At 39.2% G+C, this 20,406-nt stretch overlaps 1 long non-coding RNA gene across 1 annotated transcript in view; it reads left to right on the top strand.

Annotated features, from left to right (window-relative positions):
• Nucleotides 1-929, top strand: part of LOC122884788 — an 8,186-nt gene extending 7,257 nt beyond the window's left edge. Inside the window, exon 3 of the long non-coding RNA XR_006379976.1 lies at nucleotides 1-929. This exon is cut by the window's left edge and continues 932 nt beyond it. This is a non-coding gene — a long non-coding RNA (uncharacterized LOC122884788).
• The last annotated feature ends 19,477 nt before the right edge of the window (nucleotides 930-20,406 follow it).

Raw genomic sequence — 20,406 nt, 5'->3', positions numbered from 1 at the left:
TTATGGTGAACATCTCTTCTATTTTTGATTTCAGCATGTTTGTTTTCATTTGGCTATTCTTTATTACCTTGGCAATATTGACAATTTTACTGTCAGTGTAATCTGTGTCTCTATTATCTGCCATAAATACCTCTTATTTTCAACATATTGCCTGATGTATTTTTTTCTAGTCTTTACTCATTGTCTTCTTTCCTTTCACTCTCAGCCCACTCTTCCTCTGCCTCTTTTTCTTAAAGTCTTTTCTCATCACTTCCCAGCTTTCTGAGATCTCCAAGTCTGTTTTCTTTGGAGTTTCCTTAGTCCTTTTCCAGTCTCTCCTTTCCTTTTTCATCAATCTGGAGCATTTTCCTTGGACAACGTCCAAGCTGGATAACATTTTTCTTTATTTTTTTCTCCCCTCCCCTTCCAGCTCAGATGATCTCGTGTTCACCTCTTTATATTTCTTGTTGTTATTCCTTTCTGCATCACTTATCTTAGTCTCTGATTCTTCACCTCCCTAACCTCTTTCTGACCCCTCTCTCTCTCCTGCTCCTTCTCCTTGTCAGCTTTCATCTGTCCTTTCTTACCCCTCCTCTCTCTACCTTAATCTGTCTCCTCTGGGTCACTCTACATACTGTAAAATTGCCTTTTTGTGTCTCTCTTAAACAAAGTGCTAAAACACTGCAGAAAAAAATAACTTTTACTGACTGAATACACTTTGATGATAAGTATATTACTCTCTATTTATATAGATAAATTGCTATTAGCTTCCAAGAATGTAATTCTTAAGGAAGCATCTTTCACTGCTGCCACCTTATTAAATTGCTCTTGCAACCTACAATGAATAATGATTATTTGAATTCCCATTTTCTAATGTCTGCCATTTTTTGTTAATATCATGAAAGCATAATGTGTTAAACAGTTAAACCTTAAGCTGCATGAATTCAGACAGTTGAATTACAGTGAAAGAGAAAAAAAACAGGAATCTGTGCTACAAAGAATAATAATAATAAAAAATTATGAGGAAAAGACAACATGCCTTCATATGTTGAAGAAATCTGTATCCAAAGGCTTTGAGGAGACACCAGCTGTTTTTCCACACCGAACTGTTGAAAGGTTTTAAGAGGAAATTCCACCATTCATCTGGAAAACGACTGAATTGGTTCGCCTCGGACTTACCACAAAGACTTTTATTAGCAAAACACTTGAGGGGAAAATGGACTGAAACCAAGCTAAAGCTAAAATACATGAAATATTTCTTAATGACATCTTCACCAAAGGATGTTGACTAAAAATGCTGATTACTCGTGAGCAGTGGAGTCAGCAATCCCTTATGGTGATAACTGCATTAGCAAGCTCCATCAAAACCTGGGCTTTGGTATGAATAATCTCTAGCAAATGAAGCTGCTGCCCTATTCAAACTACTCAAGCTTAGCAGAGAGGTCTCCATTCAATATCAATATATGTATGTTAGAGGTAAAGTAAGAAAGCAGACAAGCTTAAAGTGCAAGTCATGATAGTGGCTGAAAGGTAGTTTACTTCTGCACACATTCAAGACATGTGCAACTGTTCTCTTTAAAGAAATTCTGTGTATCAAACACTGAAGTTTGTAACTCGCGTGTTGGAGCAGTTAAATATTACATTACATCATACCATTGATGAGCCAGGACCGCAAATAGTCGTGATATTGCTGAGCAGTAGCAGGGTGCCCCTCGTAGTGAAGGAGTAGCAAGCCGATTGGCAGAACGTAGTGAAGTGAGCTTGGATTCACAACAGTTACAATGGATTCCCACCTCACATCAAAACAAAAACGCTCTGCAGCCACCTGGTAGCATCTCAACTCAGTGCTGCAGCGATATGTGCAGAGCAATCCTCCAGATGTGTCAGTGATCCACTTCTTTAGTGATGGACCGTGTACTCAGTACAGGCAGAAAGGTAATTTCTTCTTGTTGTTCAGCGAGTTGAGTAATAGAAGCTTTCAGGTACATAAAATATCTTTGAGGCCAGCCGTGGCGAGGCAGCCCCTAATGGCGTAGGAGGGGGGTTGTTAGAAAAGACAGGCTGATCGGTTGGTGAGTCAGTGCCGTGACCTACCACATGAATGGACTCTCTGTCAAACTCTCCTGAAGACGAGCACAGCACTGAAGCTGTTTCTATGACAGTACACAAAGGCAGAGCTGGCAAATATCCCAGTCAGCATGTCATCTGTTCCCAGAGCGATGAGGATTCATCAGGTGGGAACAGTGGGGAGAAGCTAAGTCATCAGGAAGGATGCTAGATGTAAATGCGCCGCAAGGAAGAACGTAAACAAACTGCTACAGTATCCAGAACTAAACTGTACTTTCTCTCAGGCCTACTTTCCCTCCTGTGAGATCCAGGGAATACTGGCTCTACTGAAGTGGCTCCTACCACTGCTGGTACAACTGTTGATGCCAGTACGGAAGTGCCTTGAGATATAGTTACTATAGTGGCAGCTAGATGCTGACTCCATATAAACTCAGACTGTTCTGAAGTTGATAAAATACTCCTCTACAGTTTCAATGGTTAATTTCACTTCTACTGTATAGATTAGTGGCAATTTTGAAACTCACTGTGCCTTAATGTTCTCCTTTTATTGGGTGCGTAGCTACAAAAGTCCAATAAACCTTAACTTGCATGTGATCCACCTCCCAGTGAATTAAAAGAGTACCTCACAAGATCACACTGAGGAACAGAGTACATCCTATTGACAATTTTTTACACAATCCTTGTGTATTGTTTTAGCTTATATTTATCTTGTCCCAGATTTCTAATCTTCCTTCATAATACTAAGCATAGTTGTCACAAGAAAATAACAATTATCTAAGGTTATTGGGTTATTTGCATTGGCAAACAAAAAAATAAAACAAAAAACAAAATCTCACGTAAAGCAGAATGCCTTTTACGAAAATAATAGCAAGCCCCAGCCCCACCCCACAAACTTCAGAAGTCCTTAAAATGACCCATATTTCTATTCATCCTTTTATCCCCTCTTACTTCTCAGTAAGTCCACTGTATTTTTGTTGGACTCCCTCCTCACCATAATTTCTCCTTCTCTTCTCTTTTCACCTCCTTCTTTTTCCATCCCTCCTCAGCTCACTCTGTCATTCTGTTTTCACTGGACTGCCTCCCGGTGGGACAACATTCTGATGGCGCTTCTGACAGGAAAAACCCCCACAGCTGACTTACATTAGGGAAAACTGGAAACCAAGACAATCCCATATTGTCAGGTAGAGTTTCATACACTGAATCAGGCTAGAGCCCTCTGTCTCAATAGTGCAGCTTAAGTCGTCTGAGACTTTCAAAACAGCAGCTATCAGAAAAATCCTCAGGCTGGCATCTGTCCTGTCATGGCTGTTACATTCCCTGAAGTTTATGTATTACATTTATTTTTTGGCAACTTTTTGTCAACTGATCTTTCTAAATATTTGTTGCCAAACCCTTCTCATATATGCTTAAATGGAACAAAGTATGAATTTACTTCACACCCCATCTAAGATGTGAAGCAAAAGAAAAGTTTATGCATTGTGACAAAAAGTATGAGTTATATGATAGGAATTAAACAATAGTTAGACCAGCACAGTTAGGTGCTAAATATATCCCAGAGCCCAGTGGGTCACTGACATCTGTAATTTTCAGCACTTTTCAAATCTGATGTTGCTAGGCGACAAATATGATCACAGCCAGGACATGGCACAGCTGTTTTGAAAGGCCTTTTATAATTTATTAATACATCAGACCTTTTGCTAGAGCTGAACTGGTGGCTTTGGCCGAGTTTCCTTGACAATAATTAATTAAAGTGAGTAACTAAACAATCACAGCAGGCAGACAAATGTTCTAAAGTACTTTTCTGTTCTTTTGAAATAATATGAGGATTTGTTTGGAAAAGAAAGACAGTTACAAAAGATTGTCTCAAACAGACATATGAGACTTGGCAAACCTGCAACTCTACGAGACAATCCATATCAATTCAACATTTTTTCTTTAGAAAAATGTTGTTTGACTGGCAGTAAGGATAGTTTGGGTGATGTCTAGTTTAAACCACTATTTCAACTGCATTTAATGATTTCATGTCAATGTAGTTCTAACCTGCTTCACACTGAAAAAAAGTCATTAAAATTTTGTAGAAACAATAGTAATATTTGATGTAGATGTCTGGAAAACTCAATGTTTCAACCAAAATTAGCCTAGTTTTAAACCAGATATTTAAACCTAACATTTTTTGACCTGCAAATCAAATCAATGCTTAATGGATCCACTTGGGATGAAAGTGTGCCTGTTGTATCATGTTGTACAGCACCAATACTCAAGTACCAAGCTGTGCTGTTGTAGCAAATCTTAAAAGAGCCAGTTAGTTAGTTTGTAAGTATCACCCCAAAAAAAAAAAAAAAAACAAAAAAAAAAAAAAAAACAACAAAGAATAAAAAAACCCGGGACTCCATCTGATCCAAGGCTCTCAGGGGCACCTTTCAGTTCAGAGCCGGTTGAATTAGATAGAGTAGAGTACCTATGCTGAGTGACTGTAGACATAAAATTCTCACTTTCCTGCTGCTGCTGTGCATTAATGTGCATATGTTGGAGCGAGGGTTTCACTTTACCATGGAGTTCAGGAAGTCAGAAAAAGGGGGGGCTGTCTGAGACTGTTAAATCCAGCTTATAAAAAGACCCCAAGAGAGACGGAGAGAGTGACTGGGTGAGGGAGGGAAAGAGAAAAAGAAGGAGGGAGGACAGAGGGACCGGGAGAAGGAGGTGAAGGGAGCGAGAGGAGGAGGACAATGAGGCTTTTGATGAGGCCTTTCTGGGGAGCATATGTGGGTAACTGCATGAATAAACAGACTTTCACTACCCTAAATTTATGATTTACACACACAGAGCCACATTGTGTTGTTTACGTTCCCCGTTTTGCCATTTACATAGGCTTTCACATATCACTCGTATAGAAGCAGAAGCACACACACACACACATACACATACACACACACACAAAGACAATATTGTCTTGTATTTATTGTTTATGCCTCTCCATTTCACTCATTTATGGATGTGGCCCCTTCGTGCCCCCTCTTTAAATTGGTTGGCTTACTCATACACATACAATTTGGCCATGTTTCTCTCTTTCACACACACACTCATTGTCTTGCCCTCTGGCTCACTTTCTTATTCACTGGTAGTGCTACATAGAAGTACCAGTTGCATTTATTTTTTAAGATTTGAAGTTTCAAATCTGTTTTAACAAGATGAAAAGATGCAGAACAGAAGGGCACAGCTCTTATATTACAGTCAGCAGGGAGATAATGCTTCAATCTGGTCACACTACTGAAGTATCCTTAAGCAAAACACTCAATTCCCATCAGCCCTGTGACTGCCAATCTGCACAGCTGACCTACATCAGACCTGCAGGCAGCAGCATCTGATCCACTACTACAGACTACATAAATCTCCAAGTGAAAAATGATCTCCACTGTGGTAGTTTTCTCAAAATCTCAATCTAAATGCTAAAATTGGTTTCATTTTATAATGATTCACACACCATACTGTAATTGTCAAGAGATCGGTCATTGTATTGTCAGATTATTAGAAGATTAATATTGCAAAGGATCCTGAGGCAATTACCATTTCTACTCAGATGCTGTTACTCCTCACCACGTGATCATTCACAATCATGTTCCCTCTACTGGGGCTATATTGTTTTATGGCTTTCATTATTTTTGCACATTGTTTTTCTGCAGTTCTTCATGTTGTTAACTTGAGATCTTATTTGTTTTCTGGGTCAAATTCACGTGTCTGTCAGTTTGGGTTTTCATTGTTTCTGTTGTCTTCCCTTTTTGGTAATGTTTAGCCTTTGAGAGTGTAAACAAACCTTAACCTAAACAAATGTATTCAGCTGCCTTAAAAGGATAATGCTGTTACAGCACCATTACATCATGCTGTTCACTACACAGTACAGAGTCTGTATCGTTATTTTCACACTGTGAGCAACACAATCAACAAGTCAGTAGAGGTCCATTCATTCCTATGGGCTAACTGGGCTACCAGGGAAACTCTCTCAATGTCTGGATGCTAAACACACCAAGGTTAATGTCAGCCAAGAAATGTTGGCTACTTTTCACAGCCGTCTTGTCATGAGTAACAGTTTTTGCTTTTATTTGAAAGATAACAGGTGAACCTATCAAACGTTTCTGGGGTGAGATTTGGAGCAATACAGTATGAAATAATAAAGTTTTTCTTATTGCTCTGAATTCATTCTAAAAGATTAACACATATTAGCTAGCCATGTTTACTATTTATGCTTACTATTTTGTTTACAAAATAGTGTCATGGTATGACAACACTTAAGTGAGAGAAAAAAATTAAGCATTCTTCTTATTAAATTGTGGTAGCAGCATGAAACCTCTCCCTAAATTAAATTTAACCAAGTTGCCAACAGTTAAAATTAGTCCTTATTTCCACTAATTTATATACCCAGCTGAACTAGCAGTTTTCAGTCTTTCCACTTAAAAAAACTAGTTATTTACTGTGATGAGAGGGGATGTTGCCCATAACATGGGGCGCTTGTCTGTCAGTGGGTGCAACCCTGAGTGAATCCAGTGGTCCAGTGGGCCCTGAGGGTTCTTAAGTCTCTTTAACGTGTCTAAACCTGTTTTAGAAAACTGTTTGCTTTTACAACATTTATTTAGCAAGGATTGGCAGGGTGTGATTTAGCAGCATTTGTTGACTTCAAGCCCTCGCAATCTTGTAGTTGTTTTTATTTTCTGTATGCTTTACTGCTCATTCTTAAGTGATTACTTTTTATCTATCCCTGCTGCTTTCAGCATCCCTTCACCAAAAGCCATAAAATGGGAGAGAATGTCTTGTTGTTAACTCAGCCATTGACGTAATTTGTCCAAATTATCATGGTTCTTTACTGTTATTGCTACCTGATGGTAACTGGGCTCGACCGGTAGCGCTGACACAAAAACACCCTCTGGCAGTACAGGAAACTTAAACCATTTGGCACTGTTTATGCTGCAAATGGTTTAAACATTGAAAACAACCTAATGTCTGACTGAGCTATCACCAGACTTTAACCAATGAAAGTTTCCCAGTAGCTGCCATGATGATGAGAACCATAATTTCAGGGTGGCTGATTTGCTGGCTGGTTGTCTCTTCCCTTATAAAACATGGAGCGCTAGTGTTTATTTATTTTAATCCTTTTCCACCAAAGTCTCTCCGCCTTGCCTCTATTACTCTTACTGACCTCTATCATTTCCAATAACACCATCTGAGCTTTCTCTGAGATTATTTTAGAAATGTAATAAATCTGGCGTCGTGTGAAAGCGGCTTATTTGAGCTGAGGACTGCTCTTTTAACTGGTCTGTCTGTTAGTCTTTTGTAGTTAAATCCTCACATCAAATCCAAGACAAGCTTTGGAGGAGCAGAAAAGTGTTTTTGCTAATCATTAGCTGAACCTCTGACAACATTTCTAAAGCATTACATAGCTGGTGTTTTGGTTTAATTTGAGGCCTCTTTCATTTTCTTTCTCACACAGACACGCTAAACACACACGCACACACGAATTCTCTAACACTTTTTTTGAAATATCAGTCGAAGTGTTGATCAATGGTATTACTCATTAAAATCAATCTTGTTCATTTTGTATTCCTGCCAAAAAATACATTGGGTAATGGTATGAGTGCTGGCACAGACATTGGTTGATTGATCAACAAATTGACTGATTGATTGATTGATTGTTAGCAATGCAGCAATACCCAACGTAATTGAACAAATGAAGAAAGGAGTGCAACTTACAAAAACTGAATTTTCAACAACAACTTATAAGTCATTACTAAAAAGTGGAAACTGCAACAACTCCATAAAATGGTGGTTTAACAAAAAAAAATAGCAACGGAAATACAGACATTGTCACAACTCCATCCAAATCATAACATTTGGTGAGTTTATTGTTCCATTCTTTCTGCCATATAACTCTCATGTCATTCCAGATCCAGCCACTCCCTCCTGCCCTGAACCCTTTTCCCGCTGTTTCCACCACCTGACCTTCCCCGCCCACTCACTCACCTGCTTGGGTATATATACCTGTTCATGTCCACTAGTGCTCCGCCAGATTGTCTAGTTTGCATCTGCCCTGTCCAGCCTTGTTTACTCTGTCTGCCTGATCCTGCCTGCCTGAACCCCTGCCTGTTTCCAGGATTGATGATTCTTTGTCTGCCACCTGTTTGTCCACTTTGCTCCGCACATCCGACCGCTACCAGAGCACCGCCAACTGTCGCCACATCCCAGCCCCCTGTTTCACTCTGTGCCAAAAGGTCTGGCGGTCTACGTGGGACGTACCTCTCCAGATGGAATCTAGGAAATTGGTTCCTCGGTTTGTGGGTCTGTTTCTGGTCTCCAAAGTCGTCAATCCAGCAGCAGTCCGCCTTCGTCTTCTCTAGGCTATGCGCATCCACCCCACCTTCCATATCTCCCATCAGTGCGCAGGCTGTGAGTTGGGGACTCTCTAAAAACGTAGTAAGCAGGTTACATCACTGTCTCCGTCTCTCTCCTTCGCTCTTTGTCTGTGTGATAGATGTATCTCCAGCGCTGGCACAGCGCTAAAACGAAGTGTGGTGATAGGCCGGGTCTGAGCTACACACACACACACAGAGCAGAGAGCAGCAGACAGGATGAAGCTGGCTCCTTCCCGTAGGGTTGTGCGGAGGTGCTGGCGATTTTATTTGTGCTTTAGAAAGTAACCGCCGTGAAATAATCAGAAAATAACGTTTTATTTCTCTGACTCACTGCTTTGTTCCCGCTAATGCAGCTTCCTCTCTTCATTCATTCTCTAGCCCTCTGAGACCCATATTAAGACCTTTGTGTTTTGCCTTATAAAGTCGTCATTTTTTACAGTATCATCAAGTTGCAACATTCACAGAAATATTCAGCAATGCAAGCTCCACCCCAAAAGTCTCTACTTCCCCCCAGCAGGGACCTTTTGGGGGATAAAATAATGTCCCCAGAACTTAATTTAGACCCTGGTCCTTGCGGTGGAAACGGACTGCCTTTAACCCACCCCCTCCATCCGATCATTAATTTATTCTAAAATAATCACGGTAATAATATGAGATTCTGCAGACCTTTATGATTGGACCATGTCTGTCTATCTTTCTGTCTGTCCCCATTTAAAGTGTAAGTTTTTTTAAGTTTATGTAGTATATTTCATACACAAAGGCAATTCAAAATGCTTTTCACATAAAAGCTGGAAGGTAATCACACGTAATTCATAGGAATCCGTTGCTACAACCTGCATTTCTTTAATATAAATTCAAAGTTGTTTACCAATCCGTTACATTAAAAAACCTTAAAATTAAATAGTTAAAATGTTACATTGTCAAGCTTTTTTTGATCATTTGGTTAAATGCTGAATTTGGACATATCTTGCATATCACCACATATCCAGAAAATGCAAGGGTGCCGGTTAACACAGCAGCAGTGATGCTACATGTATTGTTGTCCTGTATCTCAGTAGCTGTAATGACAGGTCTTCATACTAGCTGAATAATGCATCTGTCACCACTGAAATGTGCCTCTTAGATCTACTTTACACTTCCACATAGTGGTAGAAAATCAGTCAGTTATTTTTGAGTCCTTTGTGTGAAAAATACCCCAAAGACACTCTTCTGTTTGGCCGGTAACTTACACATCAGAAGCAGCAGACTGGGAAAATAATGCTTTATGCTGATAGAAGGCAGCTCACAGTGGTTATAGTACAAAATGTTCTCTGTGCTCTTCACATGCTGTACACGCTGAAGACTCATCTAACAGGAGGGTCTGATTTCCACTGGCATTAAAAGAGGATCCTAAATGGCTTTGACTGCTGCTTCCTGGTCCATCTTTCTTTCTCTGTGCCACTTTCTCTCCTGTTCTGCCTTGGTATATTTCAGCTAATGGCTTGCATTTAGGCTGCTGCTGCTTTGATACTTTCTTGGATGAAAAATATAGTCTGAGTAAAACAGTTTGTGTTGCTGACATTCCTCATTGCTACCTAAAGGCATAATTATCCACAAGTTTGAGGATTAAGAAAACAATAGTTTGTAATTCAGAATTCCCAAATATTCCCTAAAGCTCAATAATTCAGTTTTCTATTATACTATGGTACTATATTTTCAGACTGAGGGGACCAGAGGTGTGATTACATTACACATCACTCTTAAATTGGATGTTTCCTTTGAGTTTTTCTGCATCAAAATTAAACTAGTAACAAAAACAATGCAAATACTATGAGATAAGCCCTTGTCCTGTACTACATGTATGTGAAATGAAACACGCTTCTCACAAGAAGTTCTGCATCTAATTGAGAGGGTAGCCAGTGCAACTGGCTGCACCTGAGAGATGGGAGTGGCTATGAATATGTAAGGCCTGCTCTCCCAGGTCTGATGCTCAGTTGCAGCTTCCATAAAGCTTCCACAATTTCTTAGTTAAGTTTTATACCTTAATGGCAGTTTCCCACCTACCTTCACTCATCCAGATGTCCCTTACATTACCAATTCCTTCTACATCTCTGTCCACCATTATATTTACTTTAAGTTAATACATTTGTCATGTGTGATTGTGAAGTTTATTTGCCAAGCCAAAGCCAAGTTTGTAACATACAGTAGGACCAAGAATTGGCAATATTACGTGATAATCTATGACATTTGCCAACTGCGGGCGTAATAAACATGTCAAAATAACTTGTAATATGAGATACTCGTTGTTGTAAAATGACTTGCAAACTTGTAAGATATGTGTTCTCCAATCAGTTTTTTATTACCCACAGTCATTTGGGTTTTTAACTTTATGCCATAAAAATTAGTGAATTGGACTTTTAAGTTTTGCAAGTCATGTTTCAAAGTATAGTGCTCGGGTGTCACAAATTCAACTGCCTGCACAGCCATTCAGAAATCTCTGCATATGTTGTAGTCTGTCTCAGATTTAAAGGGACCATCTATCTATTTCCAGCAGCCTGTGTGAAGTCAGCAACTGCTGGACTGACAAGGAAGAGCCCTCAAGCTGATGCACATTTGGGAGACAAGCAGCAGCAGGGTAGTGTGAGACCTTTACATAGAGTTCATGTTCCCAGTGTTACAATTTTAGGCCCAACCATAACAACACTTTCACATTTAATCCAAGAATCTGCTTAGTTGGGTTGATGGAGGATTTATCGTAGTTCCTTAAGGATTACTTTTTTATTTTCAATCTACCAATCAAGTGGTTGTCATGGATAAAATGAAACTGTGACAATGTCAATTATTTCTTTTTCCATTTTCCTCCTTTCTGCCTCAATCTGTCAAGCTCCCATTTTCCTCACCCTTCCTCTCCCTTTCCTTTTCTTGCCTGTATATCTGTCCTCCCATTCTTGCTGTCATCTGCTCTCCCTCCCATATTTCAATTATATTTCTTTCCTTTTTTCCTTTACCCTTCTCACCCTGAAAGGGGAAAAAAACAGCACATCTGATTTCCCAGTGCTTCACTACACCCCCACATACCTGTTGACCAGCAAGCTGCTCTGCTGTGCTGAATACTGCACGTCTGCCAGTGTGTATACAGATTCACTATACCAAATTTAAAAATGCTTCATACATGGCCACAGATTGGCTGGGAGGTGTCTGTAAAAATCATATAATGTGACATTAAATCAACTTAAATCACAAATTTGCACTACATTTGTCTAAAACCAGAACAGATTATTTATTGTACCTTTCAGAATTTTGAGGTTTGACTTCTATATACCTACCATCTCAATACGTCAGGAGCTTTTAGATATTACATTATTATCCTCTTTAAATATATTTGCTAAGCAGGGAGTGACAGAAATGACAGGAATCATCAAATGTGAAGACTGGAATGACTGAGACGTTGGTTTGTTTGGGGAGTCAAATTGTTAAAAACAATCAAGGAAACGCAGGCATCTTTCAGGTCTCAATCCATCATGCCAGTTTCTTTGGGGTTGAGCTGGTTATAAAGAGATCTGAAAGCAAAGAAGCAGAAATCCTCCCGTAGGCAGGAATGGAGGCACAGAAAAGCAAGTGAATTGCACCATGGACGGCAGAGCCAAGACTTACGACTGAGCAGCAAGAAGGTCTTTTTTCCTGAAATTCTTAAAGATGTGCGTCCTGCGATGGACTTCTGTGGTGAGTCTATAAGTAAAGGATACAGTAAGACCTATAATCATCCTACGGAAATTGAGCTTTTATCACCATGGCTATACATCTTTCACTGCAAATGGGGAGAGAAAATACAACTGAAGGTAATTATTAAGTCAAAAATGAATAGTAAGGGACATGCTGCTATTTGTGCAAACATACACACCAACATCTGTAAACACAGATTATCATATACAGTGTCAGTACATCATATCTTGCTGTTTTAATTACCTGTGAAAATAAATATATAAATTGCCAAGAGATGTAAATGCATGGTGCTATTTAAAGTGGTATAATGTTTGAAATCGCAGAGAATGTGGGAAAGTAAATTATTGGTTCATAAATTGGAAAAATTACACTGCATCAAAGGTTTTTCATACTCCTGGAAGTAATATAAAGACTTGGTAAGATTAATATTACATTGTGGTCTCTGTTTTATTAGAACATGTATTCAAAAAAATGACAAGGAAAATTAAATGGAAAGAGAAAGTGAGACAGGGAGAGCAAGTGAGTGACAACCACTGCACCAGAAGAGCTTCTACTTCTGACAGAATTTCATGACTTTAGCTTATGAAGAAGAGTTTTAGAAGCACATGCTGCAAATGCTGTTTCAAAGAATTTGTTTCTGTGGAGGATTTTGGTGTCACACTGTCATTTTATCACTTTCTCTAGGGATGACTGCTCTTTTTCTGAAATGTAATACTTTGAATTCAGAGAGATTCACCCTTTTACCATTTGCTAGTTTCCCTGTTCAAGCACAGTCTGTTGTGTGCACCGGACAACTCCACTGCAGAAATTAAAGGTTTAAGGTGGAGGGGAGAGGGCTTCTGGATTCCTTCCAGTACTAAGATCTTCTTAGCCAGTCTAGGATTCAAACCTGCAACCTTCCAGTCCAAAGCTTACTTGTTTATCCTCTTGGCTACTACTGTGTTTCTAGCATTTCAAGAGGGAATCCCTTGAGTATAAAAGAAAGTGAAGAGAGAATATTCTTTAAAAGCAGCACAGCATGATACAAATTATACTGAAAGGACAAGAATAGACAGGCTTGATCATAATCTCATGTACTTGAATCATGAGTATACATATTACAGCTGTCAGATGAAAAACACATCTTCAAAAATTAATTTCAGAAAACAGGTTAAACTGCTATTTTTAGATTGGCAACCACACATTTGAAATCATACGCTGAGTTTTCAATGCTTCATGGTTCATCAAAAGCTTGTTCACATCACATAATTTACTGTAACCTTTTTTTAAATGTGTTAATGTGACAACAGTGAATATGCAGTAAATACAGCATTTTACACAGTTGCTTCACAATGGCATTTAAAAACAACCTTTCACCACCTGTATTCTATTATAGTGCATTAAGGGAGACATAGCCAACAATAGCTGAGAGAAAAGCAGATTGAATAGTTGTTCTGTTTATAGTTCTTGAGCTTTCAGTCTTGGTCGTATATCTGTTTTAAGCACAACCAAACATATTGTGGGCAGAGAGGATTCTTCTGGTCACATTGTGTTAAGATAAAAAGACTAATGAAGACAGTCAACGATGATGTCCACACGAATGCATCGTTGAAACTGGAAGTTCTTTAAGATGGAGTTTTCCAATTTGGAGGTAGTGGCTCACTCTAAAAAAAGTAAGACAAAAACTGACCAATCTCAGCCACATTTTATCTGATGTGTGACGTGGTGGAGATTTCAAAAATTACTTTTTGATTAAGAGGACATTAAGATGGCAATAGGCTTCTAAACATCCCTTCAGAAAAGTGTGTGATGCCACACATCCATGTTAGTCTACATTTTATGGCTTTGTTCAAGTTTTATGTTGCCTTCAAATGGCACGCATGATATTGTATGTTCAACAAGGAAGACTGGACGCACATTATGTTTGATGTACAAGTACATTAAGTTCTGAGAACACTGTTGCTGGAGGCAAGAAAATTTTGTACACTGTACAGCAAAAGTAATTATTAAACAAAATGTAACTTCTATTAACATGCAGTATGTCACAACTTGTGAACTCTGAATTTTTCTTTTGAACCCAATCGGCAGAGTAAAATGTTGCCATTTCACGTGTCTGCAAACCACGGGAACGTTGAATCTGTACATTTCAAACGCTGTGGTTATAGTCTAGTTACGTTTAGGCACAAAAACTACTTAGTTAGGCTTAGGAAAAGATCATGATTTGGGTTAAAAATGGTTTTAGTTGCCACAAAAACCGCTACAAATGTCCCGACGACGTGCTTAAAAACAGCCGGTTTTGTCGGTTGAAACGGGAAGCAAACAGTGGTCTCGAAAGATGGTCTCTGCTGCTTTTGCATATTTATTTTAATCAAAGATGAAGAGTTTTTCCGGTGATATAATTTCAAAAAAAAGTCGCAGGTGACCATATATAGATACGTTCATTCCGATTTTTATCTGTGACCTACAGTAGTCTTGAATATGCATGGATGGGATCTATGCAAACACACACACACATATACACACACACACTCACAGTCCTCCACCAAGCTCCCAGAAGCAGATTTATGAAGCAATAAAAGCTCATCTCTCTGAGACAGTCACACACACAAATACACACACAGACACATGCACACATCATAACCTCGCCAAGTTCAGAGCTTTGCATATCCTTTTCCCCCTTCAACACACTAGAGACAGATGTTCTCTGTGATATTACATCTGTTTCTGCAACACACAAATCACTGAGACACACACACACACACATACACAAAAAAGCCTCCTAGTATTGAGAAGGACACTAACACATTTTCTCATTGGAACGAGGAGAAGGTTCTTAGTCCAAGACTGTACAACAGATCCTAACTGCTGGCTCTGTGAAGGTGACTGGGGGAAGAGAAATATAGTGTGAGGATGAAACACAGATAGACAATGAAAAAGAGCAAAACGGAGAGGAAGAGAGGGAGTGTGTGTGTTTGCCATTTAGGACTTTACATGAGCAGTTCAATTACTTTTTGGAGCTGTGGCCAAAATGGATGGAGGGATGACTAGTTGGCGAGCTGGTTCAAGGACTCCTTGGCTCTTTGGCTGGCAGGCTGCGTGGAGGGATGGATGGCTGGCTGGATGGATGGATGAGTGCCCTTGAGCAAGGCGCTTAATCCCCATCAGCAGTGTCCCTGCTCTGTAGCTTGAGCTCTTAAAATAAATGTATCATTTTGAATTTGAAAGATACTGTCTGATTTTACATGTTAGTGGAGATATTTTGTCAACCCAGAAAGACTCACTGTAGATTGTTATGTACAGTAAGTATTTAATAATAACCAAATTACACCAGTTCTCGTTTTAAGCCTTTTGTTAGGTCTGTTATGTCAGATCTGATGACCTCACAATCTAAAGCCAAATGACACCTGATGATTATTTCTTTGAGATCAAAATGTTGCTTTATTAAAGTTATTGGGATCCGTTAACACAGCGTACAGATCTAATTCATCTCCCTTTTTAAGTTTTAGATCCAGCACTTGCGAAAGTTTTTCTGGATATGCATGATTTACTCGGTTCAATCGATCTCATAACCCAGCCCAGTATCCCTAAGAGTGTGTTCATGTTGGATGATTCCACAACTCAAAAGTTACATCCATTGCCAATGTTCAGTGTAAGTGCAGGAAGTAGTGTACCTTTGTATGTAGGCGGAAAGTAAGGGTCTGGAGGTTGGAGTGAAGGAGACCTGCAATAACTGTTTATCAAATGTTATTTCTAAAAGATTAAGTTGGTTACTCAGGTAGGTGCTTCATTTAAAAACTCTGGTCTCTGGTATTAGCTGGGATTCATTGTTAAAGCATCATTATGTGCTTACTTTTGTGCCACTATTGTAGACTTAAACCATGAATCTTTTTATAATATAATCGTGACACTTTGGTTAACTTTGAAAACGCACAAACAGCAAAGTGTAAGTATGAACTCCAAGTCCATCAAAATGAAACACAATTCGTCCCCAACATACCATGCTTCATTCCCTAAATGCTTTCGACTATCTTGCCTTTATCAGGATAGAATCTGACGTTGTTTCCAGCAACTATTTGATTCTTTTTCAAAAGCTTTCTGACTGAGCGAGCAATTCTGCAACTCCAAAAATAGTCAAAGACAAAAGTTCTTGAGAAGAGAAAGTTACGATTATATACACTTTTTATATGTTCTATGGTTTAAATCAGCCTTAGCAATCAAGCCATCAGTCACGCCATTTTTAAATTCTCTTCCTCTTCCCCTCCCTCGGCCCACCACCTGTCACTCTTACTGTAGCATGCATCACGCATTTACAAACTCACATAGACATACATGCAGAGACACACACATAGACTCATTCCACACAAAGACCCCCCACTCTGCCCCCCCTTGACAAGAACCCCACATTTCAACTTCAAAATGGGCCTTTTTGTGGAGCTGTCACAAAGTCATCACACGTGGTTTAGTCAGAGAAAGAGAAATAGATTGAGAGAGGAGGGGAAATTGACACAGAGAATGAGTGAGAGTGAAAGAGTATGACAGAGAGACATGTCACCCACGCTCCCTTGCTCTTTCTGAACAAGTCGCACGGTACCAACTGACTGACACCACTCCCACGTTCAACTTTAAAAAACAGACGTTAGACTTTCTGCCTTTTTTCACTTGTTAAAAGGCTTTCAGGGTCTTTGTAGACTTTGGTAAAAGGCAGCAGAAGAGCAGAGGTGTATGCAGCTTCCCAGTGGAGAAAGAGACTTCAGCTATCTAGGGTGCCGTTGCTCAACTAAAGTCTTGTCAGCATTGAACCATGTGAACTGCAGCGGTTTGCATTGCAGGGTTTGAACAGTTTAGCAGTGAATTTGAGTTAAACAATGGAAAAAGTACGCCTTGTACTATATTAACTATATATATAGTAAATGAGAAATCTGCATTCATGTCCAGGTTTTTTAGCCTCACAGAATGTAGTGAGGCAGACTTTTCCAGTAGAAAGTGTGTTGTATGCTACCATAGTGTCATCAGTCATTTGCATCATTCAAGCAGCATATTTTTGACCACTGAGGGGTAGAATAACTTCAGGACAAGCTGACAGAAACACAGCCCTAAAATATTACGGCTTTATAAAATCAATATGACTTATGTGTTAGCAAACCGTCACCTATTTACACATCCAGCAGACACAGCCACATTGGCATCCCATTGGATTTGTGTTTCTGTCCTCCTGCGAATGTTGACCCCAATATTTAGTCTACTTTTAGCTCTGGTTTAGTATCCATATCTGACTGTTGAGCGGCTATCTGGTTTGATTAGAGTGATGATGACGGAACCAAATAGTAAATGTGCTATCAAACAAAACAATGAACTCAAACAGACTAAAAAGCTCTGTAGAATTAGTGAGTTGGTGATAATTCACATCACTACAATGCTATTTGTTACAAATGACACAGACGTCATTTAAATCAATGTTAATAAAAAAATGTGATTCTTGGTTCATCTATCATCTGTTTGAAGTCAAGCTGTTTAGCTGATTTAGGACAGTAGTTAAACTGCTTGACTAGCACCACGTTTGAGATGTCCTCTTACACAGTTGGAGGACACCTGCCAGCCAATCAGAACTGAGTATTGTCTGTTCCTATGGTTTATAAAATCTAAATTTCTATATAAAATCAGTAATTTATTAAAATTTTCATCACATTTAAGTTAACCGATTATATTATAATGTAATGTGATATTTCAAGTACATAAAGGGATAAAATATTAAATCTGGTTCAGTGTTTTCTCCTCCTGGGTGAATGCAGCCTTTATGAGGAGTACTGTGTTTAAGATTCAGCACATCTCTGCAGACTGACACCCACACAGACATGTTGTATATGAGCGTTCTGCACTGAAAACCTGGTTTTAACCATCACCCAGCCCCTCAGTCATCCACAATTTCATCCATCATAGATGTGGTTCTCTAATCTGAAAATCTGTTTTTTTTTTTTTAGTTCAGCCGAGTACACACACACACACACACACACACACACACACACACACACACACACACACACACACACAGGCATATACAAAAAGATGTACATTCTTGTTCGTAAATAAGTATAGAAAGGTGAAAACCTGGTTTCATCAGTCAGCAAATCACTCAGGAATGTGTTTAAGAGGCATATTAATTACTCCAGTGTGCAAAACTTAACAAGTAGCTTACCCCAGTTCAGTGCCTGATTTATTAAGACCACTTATGTAAATCAAGTCAGTTGCTATTTTCCAATTAGAACACTTGAGGCACAATACAGTGTAAGTACTGAATGCAATACAAGTGCCAGGTGAGAGGGGGAAGCTGTTTAATAGCAGCACGCAGGAGAGAGGAGCATAATATTACATTTTGTTATAGCAGGTTTGGATTGACTCTTTTTGTTGTAAATTTTCTGATTCTAATTCCACCAAATAGTGATTCGTAATGATGGGTAAAGCACTATTCATACATTTTACCAGGAGATATTTTGTACTTAGAATTTTGACTTCACTGAGCTCCACCTTTTGAATTCTTACAAATTGCTCCTATTTTACTTGGAACTATTAATTTTTAACTAGGAGTCAGTGCTGGGATGGTCGTCCTACAGACTGATGAAAAAGCGGGACAGTGAGCCAAAACACAATTGTGCTTTTTGTAAGCCAACATTGTATTTTATAAATTCTGGGGGGAAAAACTAAATTGAATATCTGTCAAGGGAACCCATGCCTGAAATACGTCCTGATTTTTGGACTGCAAGTCTTGTTTTCCATGTTTTCTGTTATCAGAAGTTTCTCAATCAAGTTACTGAATCAAAATGTTTCGCCAATTGTTAAGTGTCAGGGCAGGACACACTGTCCCATATTTCTCTGCCTGTTGTCTTTGTAAAATTAAATCAGCAGCCATGACTTTCTCAAGGTGAGAGGTTAAAATAGGATGTGCTTCCTCTCGCTGTTAACAGGCATTTATGCATGCACTGGTTTAATAAACTGATGGGAGCAAGGGCGTAACATTGGTTTGAAAAGTGAGGATTCCCTAGTGGATTCCCTAGTGGATGTTACACCCAATGATGGGACTTCTCCACAGTTATCCTGCGTGTTATTGTTAGAAGATCTGCATGTTTTGTATCTGTGCCTTCATTTTTGGCACAAAAAATGTTACAGCTCTTAGTTCTGTGTTAAAGATGATTAATCTATAGCTTTAAAAGCCAGAATTCAACTGCTAGTCAACCACTAAGCCAGTCACATTCACCTGCTTAATGAAGTCTTTATAATGAAACCAACATTAATCCATCCACTGAGGCAGCTTGTCAGTAAAAAGCCAACTGTTAACTCAGGGTGAAATTAAATGGTCAGCTCTGTCTGCTGAAATGTAGCTATTACGTTAACACAGGAGTGACTTTACCATCAGTAATATACAGTACATAGTGGCCTTTTGAAGAGCCAGTCAAATATCACTGACTTCACCTTTTATTTCTTCTGTGAAAAGTGTGAATACTAACTCTAGCTGCTAAAGTAAAGTTTTTGAGCTCACTGGGTGTCTGAGCATTAACCCCTTGTTTTCAATTCAATTTTTTTAATATAGCGCCAAATTATAACAAGGTATCTCAGGGCACTTGTCATATAAAGCAGGTCTAGACCATACTCTATAATATTAAACAACAACCAGCCAGTCAACCTGGCAGTTGCCCCAATGCTTGAATTTTACAGATTTGCATTCAAGTCACCTATGGATTCACCCACTGAAGATGAGAGCTCTTCACTGAAAACCTGAAAATCACCCAACTACTCAGTCTGCCACACATTCAGCCATCTTCTCTGTCTGCTACCCACACACTCACCTTTCATGTATAGACAATGAACATGAGAGCTCTACACTGGAGAGCTGTATTTTAACCCTACCACACTTTTCACATTCCTAGCCTCTGGTTATCTGTGCAATAGCCTGGGAGTAGGCCCAGGGTGAATTCATCCCCTTTTCACAACGCACCCAGTAGCTTTGGGGCCGATTACTAAATCTGAAAGGTTGAGACTAACACTACTCTTGCCTTAGCCTGATACCTGGAAAATCTATTTAAAATGTACCAGTAGGAAGCAGTATTTAGCCCAAGGCAGAGCGGAATGGTTGCCCGGGGTTAATGGGATGGGAAGCCCTAGACTAACTCAAAGAATAATGTGAAAGACCATAGGTGACCTTTTCCTATCAGATCATTTTTGCCATGAAGTCTGATCAAATGTTACGTCCCGCTAGGATGAATATGCAGAACATCACCTCTGTCTCTGA

Source organism: Siniperca chuatsi, linkage group LG11 (assembly GCF_020085105.1).
Source record: "Siniperca chuatsi isolate FFG_IHB_CAS linkage group LG11, ASM2008510v1, whole genome shotgun sequence".
NCBI classification, from domain to species: Eukaryota; Metazoa; Chordata; class Actinopteri; order Centrarchiformes; family Sinipercidae; genus Siniperca; species Siniperca chuatsi.
This window is presented reverse-complemented; position numbering and strand designations above follow the sequence as displayed.